At 35.1% G+C, this 24,457-nt stretch overlaps 1 long non-coding RNA gene across 1 annotated transcript in view; it reads right to left on the bottom strand.

Moving 5' to 3' along the window:
- The window catches only part of LOC136842492 (uncharacterized), a 404,522-nt gene that overhangs the window by 196,155 nt on the left and 183,910 nt on the right, over nucleotides 1-24,457 (bottom strand). The window lies entirely within an intron of this gene.

Genomic DNA, 24,457 nt, shown 5'->3' with positions numbered 1-24,457 from the left:
TATAATAATACTAAGAATGATGATGATGATGATACGTATTATGACGATTTTCACTAGATTTTCCTTTGTAATCACCTTCATGATAATCTAGTATGCTATAAGATAATCCGAACAAGTAAACTGTGAACTGATCTTACAGATGAAAGAATTAATATAGACGTGATAGATACCGAAAAAATTAGCATCTACAATTAATAAACAGTATAAGCATATGCATGTGTCGGCATGAATAATTCAACTCAAAGTACGTTTTAAAATTGGTAGTAGTTTAATAATGTACAGTTAAAGCTCTGTGCTTATTAGCTTTTACATGAAACTTTATTTTTCATATTGTGTTTCCCGGATGATTTGCATTTGTTTTGCGAATATGCATTTAATCAAAGATTAGTTTGAAGATGACCTCCAGTGATTTAACGGTCCTTAACAAAGATCCTGTAGAAAGCGAGTTTCATAATAGCACATATGCATACATATATATATGTGTGTGTGTACTTTTGCATTTATAGGCTATATACATATGTATTATATTGTTTTGCCATTACATAACCTCCCCTGCTCGTCTTTCATATTGCCGTAAAATAAAAAAAAATCTCAGTTGCTTTTCATTCATATCAGGTCGCGATGAATTTTAATCTCGTGTCTCTCGACTCGTGTACGTCCGTCTGAAGGACAGTTATTAGTTTTCATAACATAAGATCCATTGTGCGACGAAACAAAGGGAATATCTTTAAAATGAATTTTTTTCTTCTCAACACAATAAAACGTTGATTGTCATTTCATCCTTCTCAATGCTAATTTTTTTTATATAATATCTTTTAAGGGGTTCACTTCACTTTTAGGATGTTTGGGAAATGTTATTTGATTATGACCGTGGCCAGCAGGTCTGGAGGGTACGTCATCGGTCCCTCACAACCTGCTAGTAACCAGTGTGTTCGATTTCTTTACGGTAGGTCACCTGGTTACAAAAACTAGTCTGGAGGATTCATTGTCATGCCCTAACAACCTACTAGTAATCAGTGTGTTCGATTTCTTAACGGCAGGTCACCTGGTTGCAAAAACTAGTCCGGACGATTCATTGTCATACGCTACACTAACAACCTACCAGTAACCAGTGTATCTGATTTCTAAACGGTAGGTTGTCAGGACACGATAATGAAACCGTGGCTATAAGCACTATATCTGTTCATACATTTGTAAAAGAAGCATGACCCAACTCAGGATAAGGCTGTAATGCCCCCTTTTGAAACACAAAAGGTTATCCGAAAGAATGACTGCTAGAGGAACAAGGACGATAACAAATGGGTTTTTTTCACGAAAAACTATGTCAGAAAAGATGGAAGGGCCCAGTTGGCTCGATTAAGGATTTGAGAATTTATGATCTACGCTAGAAATGAAGGCGATGCTGCTCATCTACCAAACTGCATTTGATTCAGTAGTGTGAGGAGAAATAGTTATCCCTAAAGATAAGAAGAATATTCTCAACTGGTATGGATGTGTCCAATGCAATTAGGACACCAAAAAACATGGGTATGCTGAATATGTCTTCAGTTGGATATTTGAGGCAGGGTTGGGGATAGGATTAGGAACAATGGCTGGGAGAATGAATGATTCAATTAAGATCTTCATTCAGAAGTATCTACAGAATGTGTGTGTGTATACATACATACATACATACATATATATATATATATATATATATATATATATATATATATATATATTAATTTATCACATACACAATTGTTCTGTGCATTAGTAATTACTAAATGGACCTCATTCAAACTGGATGGTATTTAATGGAGTTTTTTATTCAAAAGTTACAAGCTTTCTTGGACAAACAGTCCACATTATCAAGTATCCGTACAATGAGCAAACGCATCAGTCCGGCTGTATTTATATCTGTGTGCTGGGTACTTTTAATCCTATAATCGCCTAAGCTCTTCCTGTGACCCCAAATTCTAACCTTGGTCTTTCTCTGATCCCAAATTCCAGATGTCCGTTTTCCGTCGTTCTCTTGCGTTTTTTCCGTTTCCTTGCTACTGTGGAGTATATGATTTTTCTAGATATGCTGTCTTCAAATAATTTCGGTGTTCCCTGAAATCGTGTTGTTGGCGCAAATTATGAAGGCGTTCTCTTTCAACGATCTAGATGTTTTGTTGGTGTTCCTGTACAGAAAACTCATATTTTCCCAGTCTCTTCTGTGATCATTTTCCCAACAGTGTTTGGCAAAATGCCGACGTCTGATTATAATGCCTTTTATGTTCTGCAGATGTTGTTTGCTTCTATCTCATTTGACATGATTTGCCAGTTTCGCCATAGTACCCTTCTTCACAGTCTTACACGCTGCCATATAAACCCCCCTCTAATCTCTTCCCCCTCATCTGACTTTTTGTTTCTAACTATTTTATTCAAATGGTGTTTTTTTAGCTGCCTATCAATTTGAAATTATTTAGCTTCCTGTTGATGGGTTCAACCTTGGAGTTGTTGTCAGGAACTGTAATTATTTTCTTTCCTACCAAATGTTCCTTTTCAATCCTTTCCCTCTCCCAAAATAGTTTTTCCTTGCTTTGATATGTGCCCTCCACCAATACTTAGGGTAGCCTAATCTCCTAAAACTCTCCTCAGGTAATCCAACTCTTCGTCTAAAAATTCAGGACTGAAATCATAAGCCCTGATGGCCAACCTTCATTAATCCTATTTTTATTTCTTTCCTATGACTGGAGAACCTATGTATGTATGAATTGGTGTGTGTCTTCTTCCTATATACCTTGAATTTTAAATTCTCCCCTACCCTTCACCAGGACATCCAAGAAAGGAATTTCTCCTTCCTTTCTCTTCTTATTAATGTAACTTGATGTGTTCATTTAGTTTATTTATGTTTTCTAAAAACTTGTAGATCTTCCCTTTCTCCCTTATGTAAATGATCAAGATGTCATCAACGTATGCTTACCCATTTTACGATATTTAAGTTCCCCTTTATTTACTTTGCCCACCTCTTCCTTTTCAAACCATTCCATAAAGATATTTGCTAGAATTATAAAGACTTGAACCCATGGCCACGCCATTTTTTTGTATATAATGGTTTTCCAGTTGTACAATGCAAAACTCATTAGTGCTGAGGGCCGCTGTTAGCATTTTTATTAAAACGTCATGATCTATGTCGCATGTTGAGACCCCCTCCTCCATATTCTTTTTTATTATTTCCATCGTCGTCTTTACTGGTATTAGTGAACAGGAAGTTTTTACATCCAAACATTAAATTTGCAGTCTTTTACGTTAATTTTGGATAATTCGTCTATCAGGCCTCATGTTATGTTTTAAATGCCCTTTATATGAGAGTTACCCATTTTAAACTATGTTGGAAAAATATCCAGCCTCCTCTGTCATGATTTATCGCCATGCGAAATATCCATTTAGGTGTACCCTTCCTTGTGGATCTTAGGGCAGTATTCATCTCATAAAGGGATCTCTGGACTTTCCACTGTGATTTTTACTCTAAATTTAAATTCTTTTCAATGGTTTGTCGTGGATTTTTCATTTCCCTGTTATTTGTTAAATCATTGCAACAATACCCAAATATTTTTTTTAACAAAAACATATGTGTTTTCATCGTTTAACAGTTGTTTCTAACTTATTAATTATTATTCTGCGTGTTTGTTACTTTGATTTTGTTTGTGTTTCATACAAATCTTGATTTCTTTCTTTGCATATATTTCAACCTATCAAAGTTCCATTAAAAATGTTATTGAAAATGATAAACCTGTTTGGTTAATCCCCGCCACGAGAATTTTGCTTCATTTTTTATAATAATCTAAGAATGATGATGATGATGATACGTAAATCTGACGATTTTCAAAAGATTTTTTCCTTTGTAATCACCTTCATGATAATCTAGTATGCTATAAGATAATTAGAACAAGTAAACTGTGAAATGATCTTACAGGAACGAAATTAATTTCATAAAATGTGATAGATACCGAAAAAATTAGATAAGAACAAAAAATGGGGATGAATTTTTGCAGGGGGCCAACAGTTAGGTCGAACAATTCGTGTTTCCGGAAGGTAACGTATGCATAGGTTAGGAAAATAAAGGACAAAAGATTTGTTTTAGAAATTGGGGCGTAGTTGTAGTAATGTACGCCGTTAGAATACGAGAATAAGTTAAAAACTGTTAAACGTGAAAACACATGATTTGATTTGTTTTGCAATAAAAAATCGGATTAGCGAGTATGACTACTTTCTAGTCCTTAACAAAGATCCTGTAGAAAGCGTTTCATAATAGCACAAATGCATACATAAAAAGAATTAGTGTGTGTAAAATTGCATTTAAAGGCTATATACATATGTATTATATTGTTTTGCCATTACATAACAAGGAAGGGTCTTTCATATTGCCGTAAGAATAAAAAATCTCAGATGCACCATTCATATCAGGTCGCGATGAATTTTAATTCGTGTCTCTCGACTGTCCGTCCGTCTGAAGGACAGTTAGAATTTTTCAAAATAAAAGATCCATTGGAAGAAGAAACAAAGGGAATATCTTTTAAATGAATTTTTTCAGTCATCAACACAATAAAAATTGATTGACAGGGTTCATCCTTCTCAATGCTTATAGGATTTTTAGTCCCATATCTTTTAGACGAAGAGTTGGATTACCTGAGGGAGAGTTTTATTTGATTATGACCTAAGTATTGGGTGGGAGGGTACACATCGGTCAAACCTGCAAGGAAAAACTATTTTTTACGAGAGGTCAGGATTGAAAAAACATTTGGTAGGAAACTGAAAATAACCTACAGTTCCGGACAACAATTTCTTAACGGCAGGTCAACAGGTTGCAAAATAATTTCAAATTGATTGTCAGCTACAAAAACAACCATTAGAATAAAATGTTAGAAACAAAACGTCGGTTGTCAGGAAGAGATTAGAAACCGTTTATGTATAAGCGTGTCTAGACTGTGAAGACATTTGTAAAAGAAGCAAACTGGCAACTCATGAAAGAGCTGTAAACAACATCTGAAAACATAAGGTTATAATCAGAATGTCTGCTAGAGGAACAAGGACTGTTGGGAAAATGATCAGTGAATAGACTGGGAAAATATGAGTTTTCTGAAGGAACACCAACAAAACATCTAGACTGGTTTGAAAATTTATGACTCTACGCCAACAACACGATGCTGGGAATCACCAAACTGCATTTGATTCAGTATCTGAGAGAAATCATTATCCCTAAAGAAACGAAGAAAATTCTCAACTGGTATGGATGTGTCCGGACAATTAGGACACCAAAAATCATGGGTATGACCAATATGTCAAGAGTTGGATATTTGAGGAAGAGTTAGGCGATTATAGGATTAAAAACAATGGCACAGATATAAATGAGCCAACTATGCGATCTCATTGTACGGATATCTGATAATGTGGACTGTTTGTAAGAAATACATAACTTTTTAATAAAAACTCCATTAAATATATCCAGTTTGAATGATCCTTTATATATATATATATATATATATATATATATATAATATATATATATATATATATATATATATATATATATATATATATATATATACATATATATATATAATATATATATATGTATATATATTTTTTGTGTCTGTCCATGTTTGTGTGCCCGCGTGTATGTGTGTGCATTTAAGGATGGCAATGCACTTGCTTTCACCCCGAAACAGTATATTTTTGTATATTAAAAGCACTCCAAGTAAAATAAAAACAATGATGGAACCAGCTTCATTCATTCCACTAAGCCTGAAAATCCATCCTATCTCAGCCGCAATTAACCACACACTCTCTCTCTCCTTCTGCTTTTCTCTTTCGATTTATGTCGGCAACGGTAAGAGCAATTTCGGGAAAGAGAGCTGGGTAATAGCCTGCCTCGCAGCAACTTTGAACCCTCTGAGGTGAAGGCCAAAACTTTCATAAAGAAGAACTTCAGTAATCCCAGATAATTGAGAATGCAGCAGGAACTAGTTGAAATAAATAATTTGACAAAATGGTAAAATAACTTTAAGCTGAAACATGGTTTATTTATATATTTATTTCCCAGTTCATTTCTGGACTAACTGCGGCGACTTTATAGTAAAATTTGTTCTGCATATTTTCTGGCTTAAAGTGCTGGGGGATAAATGAAGAACAACGAATTAAGGCTGAGCACCGTCATATTGGACACGTATCTGATTTCTCGTTTGATTCATATGATTGTAAACTGAAGTCGCACCCGGTGAGGTCATCAAATCTGGTCAAGTATTTTTAGCAGAAAATAATCTTAACTATCAGTGTGGGATAAGAATGATCGTATCCAATATTCCAAAAGATAAATTTTCATTTTTTTATGGTACAGTGCCGAGAAGGACTTGTTTAAACAAACAGAACTATATTTAGGCTGTTGCTAGGGGACTGAGGGAAGGAAAGAAAGATGAGGAATAAAGTCGTGATTGACTTTTAATCAGTCTATGATAATGCTTCATAATCTGTACTATACTTTTACGTCTTGGTCAACTGAAGCTGCATGCAAATCTCAACATTCATTGATTTTAACATCTGATTTCGGTATATCTTCCCCAGCAAGTCCTGAGATCCACCCTCACTTAGCCTCAATTAACAGCTCGCCCCACGCTCCCTTTTAGCGCTCTCTCTCTCTCTCTCTCTCTCTCTCTCTCTCTCTCTCTCTCTCTCTCTCTGTTCGTTATTGTCTGTCGCGCCTCCTCTCTCTCTCTCTCTCTCTCTCTCTCTCTCTCTGTATGTCTGTCGTCCGTCCGTCTCCTCTGTCTCCTGCTCCTTCTCCTTCTCCTTCTCGATTTATGTCGGCAAAGGCAGCGGCAATATCATGAAAAAGAAATGATAACAGCCTGGTTTGTGGCAAGTTTGAACCTTCCATAAAGCAGAACTTCAGTGATTCCAGAAAACCGAGAATGCCTGGGACACAACTCACACTACGTGGTGGTCCTGGGCTCCAGGTCGACCCGCGACCACTCACACCAGTTTTAGTAATATTCTGGGCTAGGCATAAAGTTAACCCCGTGACTGAACATCCTTTTTCTCAAGGTATGGCCGGCATGCCAAGTTTCGTGGGTGCGCGGGGAAGGTTGGGTGGTGGGGGGTTTGCAATAAATAAATTGACGCCGTCATAAATTATTTTTTAACTATATGCTATTTATCATTTTCTTATTTATTTATTTTAGCTTCCCATGAGGGAATTTAGTTATATAATTTATATTGTATATGTTCTGAAACCTCATGACTCAGTGAAAAAAACTATAATTGTTCTACTTATTTCCGGTTTATATTGGAAATTCTACGAATAATAATCTTTAAGGCTGGATTAAATAATACAGGTTGCTGTAATTTCGAAAATTATGAATACATCTGTAGTTTAATGTTCTATGTATTTCAAGTAGTTTCTGAACGGAAATGTATTATCATAAGGCGAGATGATCAATTCCATAAAGTTCCAGAAATTTAAAGAGACGGAGACGGAAAAATAGGCCAAAACCTTCTAAGCCAACATTGAGAGAGAGAAAGAGGAAGAGACGCACTGCAAAACTCATTTCAGTATTTATTTGAATAATATGCTAAGAGTATATCTAAGTATTTGCAACGGTTCATTTTAGAAATGATTTCCTGTTTTTCTCTCTTGTCTTTGATTTAATAATAATAATAATAATAATAATAATAATAATAATAATAATAATAATAATAATAATAATAATAATAATAATAATAATAATAATAATAATAATAATAATAATATACGAGTATATTATAGTATCCAACCTTAAAGATCAAAAACACTTGTTCTCGATAATTGTGTACAACATTTTGGGGAGAAAAGATAGTTGGGTAAAGAGGGTACAAATTTTGGACATTCATTTTACTATCTATCTCTCCATTCTTTGCAGCTGTTAATGGGAAATATATTTTCCATTTTTTTATCTGCTTATTAAATGTAACTAGTCGGTTTTAAGGAAAAACACTGGTGTATTCCTTCATATCTAATTATTAAAGATAAATCGCAGGTTTATTCTATAATAATGGGATTTTCCAACTTTAAAGAGAGAGGGAAAGAAGAGAAAAACAGGTTTGTTCCCGATAATTGCCTAAACCATCCTACATAAAAAAGGATATTTATGCAAATAAGGCTTTCCAAATTAAACCCATCCTTCAAACCCTGACATTCATTTTCACAAGCAGGAAAAGTACGGCGCTAATTAGTGGGGCATTATGAAAAGATATTTATAAAACCTCTCACTGATTTCGCGAGCGGGAGGTAGAAATTTTCATTCTTTCTTTCCTTTTTTTTTTTTTTTTACTCAAAGCGCGTTTACCTATTGCTTAATTTCAGATTTTCCTTATCGTGTAATCGCGAAAATTTCTCAGTATTAATCAGATATCTATTTAGTAACCAAATTCATAATGCCGGAATAGGCTGAAACAAGAGCGGAATGTAAATGGAATCGAGGAAGTCTGCCATATTTCCTAAACGCCTTTAGGCATTGTTTTTTACAAAGATTTATAAAAGATCGGTGTCAGTTAGTAATAAAGGATTAATAAAACTGTTTTAGTCAAGTTATACATGCACACACACACACACACACATATATATATATATATATATATATATATATATATATATATATATATATATATATATATATATATATATATGTGTGTGTGTGTGTGTGTGTCTGTATATTCAGCGAGTCTTTAGGAGGGGGTTCCCAGCCCCAAACTATTTTTCTTGACTTTAGTAGACGCAATTACCCATTTACAGCTGTGCTGACGATAGGAATCATGAGCCGAAACTTAGTCTAACATATAAATATAAATTATATATAATATATACAAATATATATAAACCTGGATTCAAATTAAATTCATGTCAGTTAGTTTTAATGCTTTATAAATATTCATATTTGCAGCTTCCCTTTGACTTTATATGAGCAATAGTGAAGCTCCTCCTCAAATCTGGCCAGGCTTTGTTGTCGGTTTCTCCTGAGGGTATAACTTTCTGTAAAGTAACATATGGGTTTCTAAAACTTCCTAAGAGTAGGTATACCTTCAAGGTATGCCTGACCTCGAAACATAAGAAGCTTATGAAATATAAATGAAATGCCGACATTTCAGAAATTACTTTCGTTTGTACCGAAGAACATCTTCTCATTGGTGAAATAAACGTTATTCTCTCTCTCTCTCTCTCTCTCTCTCTCTCTCTCTCTCTCTCTCTCTCTCTCTCTCTCTCTCTCTCTCTATATATATATATATATATATATATATATATATGTATATATATATATATATATATATATATATATATATATATATATATATATATATATATATATATATATATATATATATATATGTGTGTGTGTGTGTATATATATAAATATACATATACATGTTTCCATTGTGTTAAAAATAAAACTTTTACATACACATACAAGTCTGCAACACACGCACATATTATATATATTATATATTATATATAATAATATATATATATATATATATATATATATATATATATATATATATATATATATATATATGTATGTATGTATGTATGTATATATATATATATATATATATATATATATATATATATATATATATATATATGTATATATATATATATATATATATATATATATATATATATATATATATATATATATATATATATATATATATATATATATATATATAATATGGGCATGTGTGTACGCATGCAGACTTGTTTGTGTGTATAAAAGATTTAATTTTTACACAATGAAAAAAATAACAAAAGGAAACGGAAGCATAATCTTAATCATAGGAAGCAACTACTGTACTGTACAATATACTCGTGGAGTGGGAAGTAATCTGAGGCAGTAGACTTCTAGAGAAATATTTTGTAGCGGAGAACAACATCTAATAACCCAGGAGCTCTTTTGTCACGAGGACACAATGGAATACAGAAAAATGTTCCTTCTTTTCTTTCATCTTGGAGGCAAAACTGTCAACGGAAAATGAACGTTTTTTTTAACAATTTCCCACAGAAAACCATTAATTTTTCTTTCTCATTCCTTTCCAAGTCTGTTTTACGTTTCTATATTTCCATATTTTTACGTTCTACTTCAATTTTTGAGAAGTAGTTACATTACAACTGAAAAACATTTTTTTTTGTTTGATAAACCAAAGATACTTATATTAGATTAATATGGGAATTTTCTCATCATTATGAATATACCATAAAAATGTGCATTTAACATCAAAATAAAATTCATTTAAGATTAAAATTCTACGGGAATTCTTGAAGTGTTTGCTCATTTAGTTTCAAGTACTGCAGACTGGCTCTGATTGCACTAGGACGCCTCTCAGTTAAAATGATTTCGCCTATAAAAAAACTTCATATGAACATAATTTGCTTATGTATGCATCGTTCCCATTTTGCTTTAATTTTTGAGCGTAAATACTGAAATGTGATTAGTTTGTTTATCTCCAGTTTGCCAGGGTTACTGTGAAATTAACCCCCTTTATTCTTATTTTACTTAATACATTGGAAAATATACAAATAAAAAATTGCCATTACAAGGTCTAACGTAAAATCATGTCTGATTGTAGGCTATTTGGTTGCTTTGAATTAATCCGATCTTGTGCAAGCAGGAGCCTTTTCTGAAGGTTCACCTTAAGTGTGGTGATGTGTTGAAGGTATAAGAAACTTAATGTGGACTTCTGAACTACAGTATATCTACCGTCATGGGTTCTCAACCTGGGGACCATGACAAGATTTTATGGGGGCCATAGCAGACTGTTACAAATTATACATTTCAAATCATTGTTAGAAATCAGAATTTGTATAAAATGCACCAATATGATAATCATAACTGGCAAGTTTGTAATAAGTTTAGTTCTTATAAAGCAAAAGTGTTTTCTTCATCGACATTTTATTTATTTATTTTATGCTTTTTTACCTCTGTTTTTATTGGGGGTGGGGAGTGTGGAGTTTTGGAGAAAAATGAAACGGAGCCACACGAAGGTTGAGAATTCATGGAGGGAGGAATGAAGTGAAAAAGGTTGAGAACCAGTGGTCTAGGTTTAATCACAGTGACCATGTATGTTTTCAGTTATGTTTTTACGGTCTGACCAGCTATCCAGATCAACACCGATTTTCTCTGCGGACATTTTATTATTAAGGCCAACCATATTTGTTATTCTCTCTCTGATCTTCACAATAATTCATATTAGCCCTCTCGGCTCTTAGAAGCGGAGATATCTCATACTTCAGCGCTATCATCAATCACAACTCTTTCAGTCTCCTTCACTTTCATTTTCATCCTATCATTGAAAGCTAAGAAAGAAAAGGGTATCTGATTGCGATCCAAGTCTTATCTACTCTGGAAACGCACAAGTTATAGCTCATAACCATTATCTTCTGTTTGATAAGGGCATCTGATATCCATAAATCATCCAGAACTCGTCCATTTCTCAGACGCAATATTGTTCTTTTCTCCGAAGAATTTGTAAGACTTAGCTGTAAATGGCTCAGCCTACCATCTGGTGTTGTTCATAACCCTTTCAGCATCCCCATCATAATGATGCATTAGGTGAGCAGGTACCTTTGTGATTTTACAGGTAAAGCGATGTTGGAGGGCCAGAACATGTACTAATTTCGAAATTCGGGTGAATAAAGCAAATATCTTTGGAATGTGGGTAGGTAGGTACGTAGGAAGGCTGGAAAAAGAAACGGGAGAGCTTATATAAATGCGTCTGGCTAGTTTTCTATTGAAAGCATACGCATACATACTCCTACACACACACAGGGGGGGAGAGAGAGAGAGAGAGAGAGAGAGAGAGAGAGAGAGGGGAAATGGTTACGCATGTATAATATCGGGACGTGTTGGCTGAGAAGCAATGTGAGATTGTACTGACAGGTTGATTTGGTTTTTATTTCGCGTGGCAACGAGTGAGGCATTCGGATGTAGGAAATAGGGTTTAAGTTAAAAATATAAGTAAATAATTTTAAGTAAATAAAATACAGAGAAATATTGAATTTTAAAGGCACACTTTCAATCCCTGTTGTCTTCTTCTTGATGTTATTATTACTACTCTTTCTCACACCACTGGACATTTTAAAAGTTTTAGTTACCTTTTGTCAGAATGATATCGTTTTCAATGTTTCAAAAAAATCTTAATTTTTTCAAAGTAAAGAAAATTATTTGTTTGCCAGAAACGATACTATGTCGTTTTACAACATATCTCTTTTCCATTCTCACCAAAATGCAATCAGACCAAAAGAAAGAAGAGGAAAAGATACGACATCAATTTTGAGACATCACCTAAAATTAATGGTTCTCGATATTTCTGGGTCTCATTAAGGATGACGTGAAATAATGATCCAACTCAGTTGCCATCGATTTTATTTGCTTCGTTTTTTATTTCCAGGTGATCTAAGTAGCGTTGCGAAAAGTTTAATTGTGTGTTTTGAGAGAGAGAGAGAGAGAGAGAGAGAGAGAGAGAGAGAGAGAGAGAGAGAGAGAGAGAGAGTTTAAACGTAATAATTGAAGTCATATTGAGGCGTGTTAGTAGTCCCTTAATTCATCAAGTAATAAGAACAGCCATGTAAAGCTTTCCTGAACATTCAGGCTCCACCAACGACAGACGAACTCAAACTAAAGAAATCATTTAGGTTTTCCTTACAATTGTAAAATAATTTTATAAACATGAAATTTTTATAGTGAACAAATTATTCAATATTTTTTTTATCCCCATTCTTGTACAAAAATTCATAAATTCATAAAATGCAGCATGAAATGTACATTTATGATAGCGAGAATTTTGTGTTTACTTTTAATGGCGGTAAACTAGGTATGTTTTCAGTGCTAATATATCAGCCTTTCAATTTAAATAAAATAGTTAATGAACACCTAAATTCACATAGGACACAATGATCAGATGTCGACCAGGAGAGTTTTGAAGGGAAAGATTTGCCACAGGCTGCTTTCTTAATAGAGACGATATGTACTTTGATAAGCGACATCGTCTCCCATACAACGGAACACTGTCCGGCTTTTCCTTTCGTATCGGATTTCACGAGGTGTCACCTTTAATTACCACTGATTTCGAATTTCTCTCTTAACTCTAAATTCAAGGTTAAGCTTTCTCTCTATTTCATGCAATGATGTACAGTGTTTTTTTTTTATTACAGTATCCATGAATGTTGCCTTTCTTAAAATTCATTTAAAAACATTCCAGTGAACGAATAGGAGAATTTCAGTAATTAATTTATAAAACATTCTAGGAATACGACTGATAGAATTTCTCGGTTAGAGATACCAAAAAAAAGTACTTAAACGTCTCCCTACTGGAGTAGTAAACCTGGAGTATCTAATTACAATGCCTCACTTACATTAGCAGCGGAGGGCGACCTCCTATGCCTTCCCGGATTTCACCAGAGTCTCGAGTAAAAGGGACGTGACTGGGGCTTCCCGCTGTAATCTCAATCAGTCAAAGGGAATCACCAGGTAATAGTTTCCTGTAATGATATCTCTCTTAATTTCGAGGGCTTCATCGTGCTAGGTCTTCTTTTCCCCTCGCCACGGATTCTTCCTCCCTCCCTCTCTCTCTCTCTCTCTCTCTCTCTCTCTCTCTCTCTCTCTCTCTCTCTCTCTCTCTCTCTCTCTCTCAGGCGTTTACGTCTAAGGATAACGAATGATGTCAGTCTTGAAGGTGACAGAGACTGCGATGACTAACATTTATATAAAGGTTTTGGCGTAAATTACTAACATCTTTCGTGCGAGCAGAAAGGAAGATTATGAATGTCAAGAGTTATAAAACCCACAGATGGATGACAAAATTATTTTGATGGGAGAGACTCAAGAGGGTTTTCGTAGACGTCTTTCTTCTCAGATGTCGGGAACACGAATCGGTAATAAATATGTACCCTTGTGTAATTCTTGAAGCTCGTACATTTTCCGATATGAAGTTTCCGGACTTTGGATGTCCCCTGACACTTTTAGAGCAATAGAGGGATGACTGAAGGAAAAAAACACGTCTAAATTTCCCCTTAAAAATACGTTGACCAGGAAGCTTAGAAAAATGAGCAATTGGTCTTTGGAGTGAGAATTACCTAAAATGTATGCGATGAAGAGTAACAATTACCTAAAATGTATGCGATGCCAAAGTTTGTATTCAAAGTATTTAATAAAAAAAAAGACCGAATATTTCATGTACAAAAATAATAAAATTCTGCTTATTACTGTAGAAGCTAATTAAACAATGCTTTTATCCCAATCATGATATTCATTTTAAAAGACGCCGATAACAAATAATATTCAAAACGTGCAACATCTTATGGAAGAGGTCCCAAAGCACAATAGCCAGCAAAGCAAATTCTCACTGCTACGGAGTACTCCTGGGGCAAGAGCCCGTGCTGGTACAGGACCAGCTTATGCTACAACAAGCTTCAACAGAAAAGGATCCACTTATCTGAAGAAAGAAAGAACAGAGGAAACCTAAAAAAAATTAGGACAGAAATCAAGAGTAAAAAATAAAGTTAAATTAAATGTCAGTATAGATAAATCAATAGACATTCATCCACATGAAGAGATACTGAAAGAAAGCTTGGAAATGAGGAGTAAAAGCCTTCAGTGATTAGCTAATAAGTTTTCTGAACTCGATCGACAGAAAGGGATCTCTTGAGTGGATTTAATTCCAAAGATAATGGCCGGTCTTTTGTGGTGGGATTACGTCATTTACATATCCACGAGTCTTTAACTCAAGGACCATTGTCCCGGAGGGTAATTTGGCTGATTCACCGACTCCTTTGGGTGCTCCCTGTGGGGACTACCACGTGCAGGTAGTAAAATTGGTTGGAAAAATTCTCATCTTGTAAGAGATTGACTATGCTCCCATAAGGACACGTGATTGCTATTGGTTAGTTTAACCTTTAAGACTCTGTATAAGTCTTACCAGACCAAATTCCTAAGTGAGAGATTTATTTTCTAACAGACATTGAATGTATGCCATTTAGATCTTAAAGTTCGCTTTATGTACAATAAAATGCTTTAGCAGTTCGTGTAAGTGCATGCAGATCACCAATGGGAAAATATTTTCTTCTGTGGAGCTGAAACAAACATATTGAAACACTGCTTACTTTGAGAGTATCATTTAACATGTAAATAATTAAGATACATGTATTAAGAAGGAAACAATAATAATAATAATAATTATTGTTCAACATTTCCGGCAACCGTTTATTTTTTGAAAATGGGAGGATCATTAAATTTTACAGAAGTGTTACACCACAGTTTCATGCTTCTAACATAAAATCTAAAGCAGTGCACGCCGATGCAACAGAACCTTAGAGATTTAGGTAATGCCATTTTCACAGATTATAGCACAGATGGTGCGGTAGATCACCAAGCACATGCTGTATTCATTAAAAAGCGTTGCCATACATGATCTCCTTTAAAAAACCGTTCAAGTTTCTGCTAATCTTTCTTTTGTGTTTATGTGTGTATTGTTGGTATATGATTTAAGTATTAACAACAGATTAATTCAACATTTTGTATAAAATGTGGGCAGTAAATATATTTCATGTTTTTGTATTTAAGGGTGGAAACTGCAGAATTTCGTGGAGGCATTTGTTAGATGAAGTTGCCCATTTTGATGTTATTCATTTTAAGTTATTTGTTATTTATGGACTTTTTTCTTTTCTGGTTTTGATTATCAGTTTAATGGCCTTGTAGTCTCCTTATACACGAATGTCTGCGAATAAGAATGATCGTTTAATCTCAACTTATTTGTGAGAGAGCTGGATGTTCGTCACAAAGATGAGAGGCTTCTATGTATAATGCATAGTTCTGAATTATCTAGAATATGGCTGAACACATGAATAATCTTTAGGAAGAATTACCTCACTGAGCATGTCCTATTTCATAATCTATGCATCTGGTTTGTTCGACTTTTGAATCGACGTCTTTATATTATTACCCCTGAACGTAATATGAAATATATCAGCAATGAGTCACTCTCATAAGAAGTTAGGTACAATTTTTTCAAGTACCATTTAAAAATAAATGGTGAATTTTAAAATAATAAATGGAGAAGTAGATTTCAAGTAATGCTGTTCTCTTTTTTGTAAATCTTATTCATAAAATTATATTTGGACAAATAGGGTCTCATTAACTGAAAAAAAAAGATCTTGGTATTGAATCGCTGAGGAGAATCCAGAGGGGTACGAAAACATGGTTAACGGCGATTTAACGATCGTTCTACCAAGAAATCTACGCCTTGCATCCAAGATGGGGGCTCCAAAGCGCCTCCTCGGATTCTCCGTTTATTACTTTCTGAATTTCGAATAAAGTTCTGTCATTAAAATCGACCACTTCCCCAGTTCCTTGGCATCGTTGTCGTTACGAGTTTATTAGCAACTATTAAAGCTGACAGGTCCAATAATGGTTCTCTTTCTGTCTGTCTGCCTTATGCTCTCAATTAACATCCATTCTCTTTCCTACGAGATCCTGCTTTCTCCATCCACAATGACTCGGGGATGGAGGGGCATGAGAGTTGACAGCTCCAGTGTTCGCTGGTTAAACAAGGCACCTTTTAGACGCTGCTGTCGAGACAACTCTCCTTCAATATCTCCTCAGCGAAAGTCGTCGCTGCTAGTGCTACTGCAGCCCTAATATTCCTCTCTCTCTCTCTCTCTCTCTCTCTCTCTATGTCCCTCTTTCTCTCTCCCTCTCTCTCCTTCATTTCTTAGGAGCTGAAAACACTCCGAAGAAAGGCTTCATTATTATATTTGCTCCTTCTTCATGACAGATGAGAACCGCGTCGTGATACGCGAAACTTCTATTTACGTAGAGAAATGAAAGAACTTTTTCCCCCTCCGTAAAAAGAAAAAGATGGACGGGTTCGTCTTATTATGAAGCCATCTTTTACATCTGGGCGACACGATTTACTTTTTTTTACGTTTTCCGGGGCGGCAATCTCATTTCATTTCTCATTTTACTCTATTTCCTCTTGCCTGATTCTTTATCTCGGCTTTATTTGCAGGAAAAAAAATACGAGGTCATATATCATAGGGTTTCTGGTTACATTATTAAAAGTGAAAAATGAATGACAATCTATATTTACGTGATTCTAAACACTGGCGTATGTTTCTTTTCCCTTTTGTGGGACGATTTGCAATCATCTGCAAATACATCTTATTTCCTTGATATATAAAACTTCTTAATTTTACCACGGAGTAAAAGAGAATACGAATGTACGCCTATCTCCGTAGCTCCCCGCCAACTCTATATTTACCTGTACACCTTTCAGTTTATGAGCCTTCCTTCTCTTGACAGCATGTCAGCCAGGAAAATATTTTCGAAGTATAGGACTAACTTTAACTTGCCTCCTGTAATGGAGCTGGCTCACTGCGAATTACCCGAGTATAAGTCTGCATTAATACTTTCAGAAAAAATATCCTAATTTACATACATGTGTGTGCACGAGGTTTGAGAGAGAGAGAGAGAGAGAGAGAGAGAGAGAGAGAGAGAGAGAGAGAGAGAGAAGAATATGACAAAATTATTTACACTGCTTGCATAAAATGTCGAATACATAAGCATTCACTTCTTTCTCTCTTCAAAACTTTTGTCCTGAATGAAAGGAAAGACCGTAAGACGAAAGGGACCTTGGTTTAATCTTAAGAAAGGAGATGTAAATGCTAATGGGGGAGTTCTGGAAATAGAATTAATTATGGCTTCGTTGCAGTCATTACGAGCTGGCTATTTCAGCCCGGTGCCCTGTTTTTTAAATCCATTTTTACTCTAACTGCATCAGCGATTAAGTAATAATTTTGCTGTTGGAAATGTCATTTGTTTTCTAACATCACTGGTAACGAAATGTACCATTAATTATTATCGGTACAACAAATTGTACTGTCATTTTACAGCCGATGGCACTGAAGGCCCTTTTTAATATATATACATATACATACATATGTGTGTGTAGATATATACATACACACATATATATGTATATTACTGAAAGGACCTCATTCAAAATGGATGGTATCTAATGGAGTATTTATTTAGAAAAAGTTACAAGCTTTCTTGGACAAACAGTCCACTTTATCAAGTATCCGTACAGTCTGTACGGATACTTGATAATGTGGACTGTTTGTCCAAGAAAGCTTGTAACTTTTTCTGAATAAATACTCCATTAGATACCATCCAGTTTGAACGAGGCCCCTTCAGTAATTCTACTAATGCACAGAACAATTGTGTATGTGATGAAGTTAATATATGTATATATGTACTGTATATATATGTGTGTGTATATATATCAAAATCGTTCGAGTCTTGCATGCGTAAATCAAGCGTATCTTGGCATGATGTAGGAGGCCAACAAATATTACCGGGAATACGTGGGTGCTATCTATTGGCAGCTAATGACCGGGCCAAATAAACAACATTCCCTTGATCCGTAATCACTATTTCACACTCGGTAATCGGAAGTTGCAGGTAGTTTCCTTCAGGTTCACGCGATTCCATTTTCGCATTAAAGAAAATAACCTTCAGCGCGGGTTCCGTAACTCCTCATGCTTTATGATTATGTAGATTCCAGCCTGTGTTTAGTGCGTGCCGTATCCTTGTTTGTGCAATCACGGACGATTGGATCTCAACCGTGCAATCATCATTTGGATCATGGCCCCGTCTCGGCGTCCCGAATTCGGCATTCAGAAGTGGTAATAGAATCTTTCGTGCCGCGAGCTACACTGATTGGAGTCGTTGAGGACTTAATGACGGTGTTAATGAGGTTTTGCGTTTGTATGAGGCATGAGCTTCCAGAATTTTATCGACATACATACATACATACTTTATATATATATATATATATATATATATATATATATATATATATATATATATATATATATATATATATATATATATATATATATATATAGTGTATATGCGTGTATAGAGACATTACGGTCATACTTCGATTATTTGACGGGGCAATCCAGCCACAATGTAGAACATAAGCAAAGGTATATTACTGGTGGATATTTTCAACATAAACACTGCGTGGCAGTTTGCTAGGTAACATTAACCATGAACTGCGGAGTCAGTATCGAAACGGGAATAACAGCATGACGAAAAATGCAGGTCAAGAATGAGCAGATAGAGGAAGGACGAAATGATTTTCGTCAGAAGAGGGAGAGAAACTGCATGGAAAGGATGGGATCTAAGTTTGAATATTAAGAGAGGGTTGCTGAGGTGACATCGTCAGTAACAATTACCAGTTATAGCATATTCCCCTCCCTGTTTACACTGTGTTACTTTGTTATGAAATCACACTATCATCACCAAATGCAGAAATTAAACGACTTGCAAACGAGCTTAAAACGAAAAAAATGCTTGATAATCATGTGAACAATAACACTGTGCCCTACCATAATGATAATGCCTCGCTATTTTTTATGAAATAATAAACGTTATTTGAGACGATCATTATTTTATTACAGCAATTTTACCTCTTCACACCAAAACAAATGAAAAAGTCAGGTGGCAGTGCTGAAATATTTGATAGTAATAAATATAAGAGGCGTGCAGGAAAAACACTAGTTTTTGTAAAGTCACAGAATGTAAAGAGCAATGAATGGTATACAAGGAGGCATAATATAATGGGTATAGGCACGTGGCAGCTGTACACAAAAGTGAATGAAGGTATGATATTCTTGAAAAATAATAAACATGCAAACCAATATTATATTTATGAATGAAATGAAGAAAAGAACAAGTAATGGTTATGAACATTGCATTATATAAAAGACTCACAAACCAACAGAGCGATTCAAATCTACAGCGGAGGTAAGGGCAAGCTCAGGACTTGATCCATACCAATATAATCTTGATCAGTTTATGTGGAACTACATATATGACTTTAACAACATCAGTGTCTGATTTTTTCAAAAGTGAATATAGCTTAGAGGTTCCGGAATGGTGGACGGCACTATGAATGTGGTAGAGTTAAGTGACAAAAGATTCCTCATACAAAAGGATGGTTCACTGCACAGACCGGGTGAAAAAAAAAAAAGTCGATTAATTATGTGCATTTTATAATATTGTGGAAACATGTTATACAGAGGTTTCATTCTTGATCGTACAACTAGAGGCTGAATGCATGTAGGTGCTCGTGTATACTTCAAGTATGAACCTCTAAAAAGGTATCGTAAAAATGTAAGACGGAAAAAAAATCTTCAAGATCGGTTAAGAGTCAGGAGTCACAGCAATCAGCGCTCAGTGCGTCAAGAATTGAGACCGATAAATTTTCCAAGAATTCCGGATCATTCAAGTAGCGCAGCTGAAAATACCGTGTTTGTTAGAGCAAACAAGCATTTCATAAATGCTTAATATGCGGGATCGAACGACAAAAAAAGAAAAAATGACGAAGACGGGGGCAACATTTTTTCGACGAAATTTTGCAGCGTCCTTCGTCTCTGCTTCTAAAATATTGCTTTTCGATTCATAAAGGAAATGCTAAAAGAAGGTACGCTGTCCTTCAGGACAGCATGTAATGTCTCTTTCATTCATATAAACAGTATATGTACTCTTTTATGAACAAATAAATAGATGTAGCCTATATACTGTACTGTATATACAGTACATACATACGTGTGTTACAGGCAGATAGCGCAACCAGGCATTTCGCGAACTGCCTGAAATTTCAGGCAGGTAGCGAAATGACATTTGATCCCCCAGGGGCTAGTAAATTCACTAAACACGGCTAAACAGTGACTCACCTAAACTGTTTCGCCGTTTTTAGTTCTAGCCCCTGAGGGGCCAAATGTATTTTCCTAAGTGCATTTCGCTGTCTGCCTGTAACACACACACACACACATACACACACACACACACACACACACACACATATATATATATATATATATATATATATATATATATATATATAAACATATATATATATATATATATATATATATATATATATATATATATATATATATATATATATATATATATATATATATATATATATATATATATATCTTTTATGTGTCCCCTTACAGCCAGCAAAAGAGTTTATAGATTTCAGGTTTTTTTTATCAAAAACTTTATACGTTTTTTTGAAAAGTTCACAGAAAATTTTAGACTATGGAAGCTGTAAATATCCAAATGAAATACTTTCTACTACAAAGCTAAATCTCTTATAAAGTACATTAGTTAAATATATCCCGTGTCCTGCATCAGCACTAAGTGATTAGCACTAAGAAGTAAGGCATCACTAGACAGATAAAGTAGACGCCTTCCTTCTTTTGTTATACTTGAATTATTACCAAGACGCATGTATAACTACTAATGAACAAATGAATTTCTTGTTCACTAGTTACAAAACATCAGCTCTTTCCGTGTTTATGATTCTGTCATCGTATATCTGTCGGCTTCTGAAATGGAAACCTTGTTTCATAGAGTGCCCATCATCCATAAAATACTGCAAGTAATATGAAAGGATTTATTAAACACAAAGCAAATATCACAAGAAAAATAATATAGGGAAAAAAGGGGAAGAGAGGGTAAAAATTTATTATTCGAGTTCTTCTGTACTAGGTCTGGTCATTGTGCGGATAGATGGCTACCAGTGAATATCAGACCCCGTGACCATTACTGAAACTTGGGAGAGCTGTAGAGAGCGGGAATGATATCGATGCGGAACGAAAAGTCAATAGACAGGGGGTAAGAGAGGGTGGGGGGTGAGGAGGCAAGAGGGGTGAACGAATTTCTTTTGGGCGCAAGCCTTCGTTGTTGGGTCAACGGAGGTCATCATATGTCCTTGGTTAAGTGGTCTTGGACAGCTCAGGTCGTTTCGGCGACTGACTGATCCCCGCCCACGTTGCTCTCAAACATATGATTTCCTGCAATGCCACAGATATACGCTCACTTTGCGATTTACACAGAGTTTGAATATAACAAGGTCACATGCACACGAGAGAGAGAGAGAGAGAGAGAGAGAGAGAGAGAGAGAGAGAGAGAGAGAGAGAGAGAGAGAGAGAGAGAGATAGGTCGTATCTGCTCACTTTTTTCTTTTATTTCTCAATGAACAAATGTTTATCTTAGAACGGTAGTCTGCTCAGCTATGCTAAACCACGGGCCCTGTAATTAATGGTGAAAGTGTTATTTTGGAACAGAGTAATTACAGTTTAGATCCGATAATTAGCTCTATTTCTCTGGAATAATATTCACGTTCAACCTTGGTCGTGTTATGAAACAGGACAGTAATAGCACAGGCATCCATCATGTATATGAAATGAGTCAAATCAGAAGCCAAGATTTTATAACAAACTCGACCATGTCCATGCAGACTCATGCAAAACCACATAAAGGAACGGTATTTTTACGATTTTTTTTATTGCATATGATAAACACAATCCATATTTCTTTTTCGCATTTTCCCTCAGAGCTAACACGACCTTGTAACTGATCAGTAATGAAACAGCATTTTATGAAGACAGAAGCAGTTCAAGAAACCTGAGTTAGACAGCCATATGTACAGCAGAGTCGATATCAATTTACATCTCTCTTGGTGGCTCAGAGGTTAACAGTCACTGTATATCGTCGTTTCTAAACAGCGGTTCGAATCCTATTAGGTGTAAGTTATTACCACGTATGGAGAATTGGATATTAAACGATATTTCCTGCTTAATATTTGTGAAAGAACTTAGTAAATTATAACTTCCGCAGTACGTCTTCCTCAATCTTAACCAAGATGCTTGTAAATCAACACATTTTAAGCCTAACAATTTTCGGGAGTGACAATTTTGAATTTAATTTTTTATATAATTCCAAAAAGGCAATACATAGAAAAAATAGTTCGATTTATCAAATTGAATTTGCCTGAAAAACAGGATATGCCTCCTTTATATATCTGAAATCTGAGAAAACATGAAAAAAATACTGTAAATATTTTACTTTCTTGTTCGTCCCTTCTGCCCTGGGATGGATACATTGTCATCACACTTACTGTTAATGAAACAACTGACGAGATAAGCAAGAAATACCAAGAAACTTTTGGCAAAACGAAGATTCAGGAAACTGCTCCCAATTATTCTGCGAATTGTGCCATTCCTTCTCTTTTCCATTTCTGGGAGAATACAGAATTTTCCTCTCTCATTTCTTTTCATCCACAAATGGAGATCAGAGATGAGGCTTCATCTACATATCCCGAAATGAAAATGGTAAGAGAAGACGTTATCGGGAATGATGACAAGGGGCCCCCCCTCCCCCCTCCCGACAACCCCAACCCTAACCTCCACAACCAAGCCAAAAGGTGGGAGGGACGGGGGAGAGGAGAGAGGGGAGAGGGGAAGGAGTCGCTGGGTATTCTGCCAAAAAGCAGGCTGAAGGGTCAGGGATGTCTCTTAGGGAAGATAAAGCAGAGAGAGAAGGAGAATCTTGGTCCCTCTTTTCACCGGGAGAGATATAGGGAAGTCAGAGTCTTTCGTCCTGCTGAATTATTTCTGTAAAGGAAAAGGCGAATGCCATCTGGCAAACTTACATGTACAGAAATATAAGGAAAGATAGGATGCTATTTTAATGTTGACAGTGTGGTAAAAAAATGAGGCGGCTTTGCAAGGTTGTACGATATAAAGAAAAGGTAGGTAATTATTTTTTGCATGACGTGGAAGGGAAAGAAGCGATATGTATAGTCGACATTTATGAATTACAATTAATACTGAACTATATGAAAATTAGGAAATCAAATTTTGACAAATGTTTTGATATTATTATTATTATTATCATTATCATTATTATTATTATATTATTATTATTATTATTATTATTATTATTATTATTATTATTATTATTATTATTATTATTATTATTATTTTCCCTTTGCGAAAAGAAAAACCCTTGCTATGTTATATATCACATCAGGACATACTTTTTACTTTATCCATTAGATATACGGCCTGAATAACATATTCTCTCTCTCTCTCTCTCGTATACATGAATATACATAGTGCAAAGATATTCACACGAATATACACTGGCTGGCCGCACGAGTCCTCCGGTGTTTGAGAAATGGCTATGGGTTGGGGGTAGGAAGGTTGAACGAGCTGTAGGCTTACAACCTGACACCCAACATTTGTAAGGAAAATACATTTGAAGTGTCACCTAAAGCCTTGGGTATCAGTGGGAAATAGATTGGCGAAATGTATGGGTCGTTATATGTCTATATGCGAATAACTGCGTAAACAGATTCGTACATGAAGTTCTCTCTCTCTCTCTCTCTCTCTCTCTCTCTACGCACGCACACACACACACACACACACACACACACACACACACACACACACATATATATATATATATATATATATATATATATATATATATATATATATATATATATATATATATATATATATATATATATATAT

Source organism: Macrobrachium rosenbergii, chromosome 10, assembly GCF_040412425.1.
Source record: "Macrobrachium rosenbergii isolate ZJJX-2024 chromosome 10, ASM4041242v1, whole genome shotgun sequence".
Classification (NCBI taxonomy): Eukaryota; Metazoa; Arthropoda; class Malacostraca; order Decapoda; family Palaemonidae; genus Macrobrachium; species Macrobrachium rosenbergii.
This window is presented reverse-complemented; position numbering and strand designations above follow the sequence as displayed.